The following is a 3,893-nucleotide window of genomic DNA, read 5'->3' on the forward strand; positions in this document are numbered from 1 at the left end:
AAAGTAATTTTATTAATTTGTATGTATATTAAATTATTATAAAAAATGAAGTTGTAAAAGAAAAAGTTGAGGAGGAAATTTAGATTGGAATCATGAAATTTGGGGAGGAAATATTTGTAAAAAAAAAAAGTTGTCGAGTTGTAGTTAAGAACTAAAACGCTGCGTTTTGGGTTTGGATGAAAGAAGTTGGGGCGACCCGCGAACCTTTTTTTATTTCAGTCCAAAACGTCTTTCAAGACTCCCTCCACGATACCAAAAAATCCCTCTGTTTTTCTTTTTCCGACCTTTTTTTCCCAATCATTTCATTTTCATCTGATACAAGCAAGCTTCGAAATCGTTTCTTTTACTTGGAAAGTTTCTGTTAGTTAAACGAGATCTTACCGATGGCAAGCCACGAAGACGATCTGGACCTCCTTCTCTCTCTCTCCAAGACAGGGTGTTAGAAATGCCTCCAGCTTCCACTCCAAGTCCCCACTCCCATGCTCCTGGTAAGCCCATGCACGCCTTCTCATCACTGAAAAATTTTCATATTTTCTAATGGCCGTGTTGGCTTTGGGTTTGCTGATTGAAAAACCCTTCCGGGCATCTTTTATTTTCCTCTTAATGCATCTGGGTTTGTGCCTCGGTATTTTCCAATTTCCTTTAACTTGCAGTTTTATGTTTGGGTTTTGCTTGCAGTTTTATGCCTCGTCAAATGCGTGGATGTGTGTTTCTTAAAAGCATGCCCCCTAATGCAACTTCAAGGGATGATAACAGTACTCTGCCTCCAATATGCATCTCCGAGGACACTTCAAGGTTTCGTTACACTTACAGAGGTGGTCTCCGATCTGCAATTCGCGTGGCACGTTTAATTTTAGAGACCGTTGTCCTTAATCATTCTAATGTACGATGGTACGTTTTTGGGGATGATGACACCGTGTTCTTTCCAGAGAATTTGGCAAAGACACTTTCCAAATATGACTATCGGCTTTGTTACTACGTTGGGGCTGGCTCTGAGATTTATGAACAGAAAAAGGTGTTCGGCTTTGGAATGGCATTTGGTGGAGCAGGCTTTGCTATAAGTTATCCTCTGGCTAAAGTTCTGGCCAAAGTTTTGGATTTCTGTATAGATCGATATCCTCACCTGTATGGAAGTGATTCCAGGGTCTACTCTGCTTGACAGAGCTTGGTGTTGGATTGACACGCGAGCCTGGCTTTCATCAGGTATCAATTGGTTAAATTTTAACTAAATAATTACTATGAGTTTTGACTGTTGATGTCTGCAAAGCTATGTTCATCTGGTAAATTTAGCAATGACAATTAGTATGAAAGTAAATTTTGTGTTTCTGAAAATTTTTTGGTTATGTTGAATTTCAACCAGTTTGATGTCCGGGGTAATGCATTTGGTTTGTTGGCTGCCTATCCATTGACACCCTTGGTATCCTTCCATCACATAGATCACATGGACCCAATCTTCCCTAACATGACACGTATTAAGGCTATGGAACATTTACTTCAGGCTGCAAATGTTGATTCTCAGAGAATTTTGCAACGAATAGTCTGCTGTGATCGTTGGTTTTCATGGACGATTTCGGTGTCATGGGGTTATGCTGTTCAAGTATATGGCAAACAGATATATTTACCAGATGCAGCTTTAAAAATGGATAATGGGTACCTCTCGGTTTCTTCTTTTTTGTTTTGTTTCTTGTTTATCTTGAAATGTTCAAGTTTTTACATTTTAGTTGGCCTAAATTTGCAGGCTACCTATCAGACGATGGATCGCCAAGGCAAAGAGGGAAAACAGACTTATCTGTCTTTAAGAATGTTGTTGAAGATTACCTTGATTATGAACCCAAGCAAGTTGATAAACCTGTGAAGTCAAAACCAAATAGCTCAAATGATCTTTAAGTTGAGAAGTTTTCAGGTTTGCGTATAAGGTAAAACCAAGTTCAACTCCAATTCTTCTACAATAATCTAACAACGTTAAAACCTGAGCTAAAAAGCTTCATTTATTTTTTGATGCCTATTTTCTCTGCGAACAAACTAAGCGTACTAAATGGAAATTGCCTTGATAGTTTTCTGTTTGTTCTTCTTTTTTCATGTGTAGCTTATGTTTTTCTTCTGTTTTAAGGAATCAATTGGTCGGCCCTGCAGAGTTAAGTGAGTGCTTGTTTGATATTCGTTTCGTTCGGCTAACGGCTATAAAGTATGTTATTGTGCTTCTTCTCCTTATACTATATGTTTTTGTTGCTACATGATTAAAATTTGGAAGATGTTTTCTTGCTTTTGGACATTAAGTTCCCTTCAAGTTTGTTCTTATCTAGAATATTACTTGCAAAGCTCTAAATGTAGCTTAGTTGGATATAAACTGCAATGTGGTAGGTGACAAGATATTTTGGCTTTTTATAGGAATTTGTTGGTGGGAGACACTCTTTATGGATGTTGGGCAACTGTGGGAGTGTTGACGGAAAAGGGTAATCCAAAGACTAGTTCTATTGGGCAAAACTATAGCGTATGGAAAATTGGGTGTTTAGATGAAAATGCTGTTTCTCTTTTCTTGTTTGCTGACGCTTATAAGCAGTACTGCAAGGAGCAGGCTGGAACAGTTTTTGCATTGTTCAGTTGCTCAGTACGCAAAGATGCCTAGGTATCAACTTGTCGCATGTTAATTGGCCCATGTTGGGTAGTGTTCTAAAGAAACTAATACCTTCTGTATCATTTTGTAGGGATCAGGATTTTCCTTGAGTGTAGGTGCACCTAACCAAATTCTAAAGATTGGTACTTCAGCTGACTATGGAGTTTGCAAGGGAAAAAGAAAAGATGGAATGGCTTGCACACTAGTCATAAATAAGTGTGCTACTTGTCTTCCTTAAGGTTCTTTGGTTTTATTAACAGTTTTTTCACAATGGCTCTCATGTACTCCATCTGATTAAGAAATGGGATTGAGAGAAACATCTATTTTGTACAAACTGATATATATTAAATGATTAACTTTTAGTGATATAGGAGTCACAAGCTTCCACTGCATCTAGTTCAGGCATTACAGGCACTTTATTACTGGTAAATAAGCTGAAAAGGAAAATGATTATATATTTATTAATGACAAATATAATTTTCTTTTCCAACGGAATTATTTTCAACGGAATTTTCCGTTGCAAAAACTATTCCAACAGAAAATTCGGTTGGAAAACTGTTTTCAATGGAATTTCGTTGGAAATTTCCAACGGAAATTCAATGACATATCTTACAAAAATCAGATTATTTCCAACGGAATTTTTTATTAAAAATTTTCAACGGATTTTCAATGAAAAGTATTACCGACGAAGTTTTTACCGACGAATTTTTCAACAGATTTTCTCGTTGGAGATCCGTTGGAAAAAGGTTTTTCCAACAGAATTCAACTTTTTTCCAACGGGAAAATTCCGTTGGAAAAGGCTGATTTTTTTGTAGTGTTTTTATTATTATATTTTTGGAATCTCTGCTTTGTCTTTATTATTATTATTATTAATGATTATTATCATTATTATCATCATCATCATCATCATTTGGTTTCTTTTGTGCTGGTTTAGCTTGGTTCTACTTCTTGTTGCTTTGACCTTGGTTGCTCTTTGTTTGTTCCTTGTGGAATCTTTTTCTTGTTTATTGAAATGCTGGTTTCTTTCCATTCAAAAGGAGAGATAACAAAAAGAATACAAAACCAGGAGGGAATCAGGCTCCGACCCCTAACATCCATCTGCAAAAAGACATAAAAAAACACAATATGCAAGTCCTAGTCACCTCAAGAGCCCCAAAAACAACACATTTACATCTCCCCAATCCAGCAGTAAGGTTGGCACAACTTTAGACAAAACCAAGATAGAGGTAACTAGGAAGGGAACAAAAAAGAAAAAGCCCCTATACATCAGAGATGGTCA

At 36.8% G+C, this 3,893-nt stretch overlaps 1 pseudogene across 1 annotated transcript; it reads left to right on the forward strand.

Moving 5' to 3' along the window:
• The first annotated feature begins 233 nt into the window (after positions 1-233).
• Positions 234-2,982, forward strand: LOC148761264 (uncharacterized; annotated as a pseudogene). The gene is made up of 7 exons (XR_016027977.1): positions 234-488; positions 679-1,203; positions 1,361-1,650; positions 1,739-1,916; positions 2,111-2,185; positions 2,389-2,626; positions 2,706-2,982. The product of XR_016027977.1 is annotated as an uncharacterized LOC148761264 (transcript).
• The last annotated feature ends 911 nt before the right edge of the window (positions 2,983-3,893 follow it).

Source organism: Theobroma cacao, chromosome 8 (assembly GCF_053813885.1).
Source record: "Theobroma cacao isolate CCN51 chromosome 8, ASM5381388v1, whole genome shotgun sequence".
NCBI classification, from domain to species: domain Eukaryota; kingdom Viridiplantae; phylum Streptophyta; class Magnoliopsida; order Malvales; family Malvaceae; genus Theobroma; species Theobroma cacao.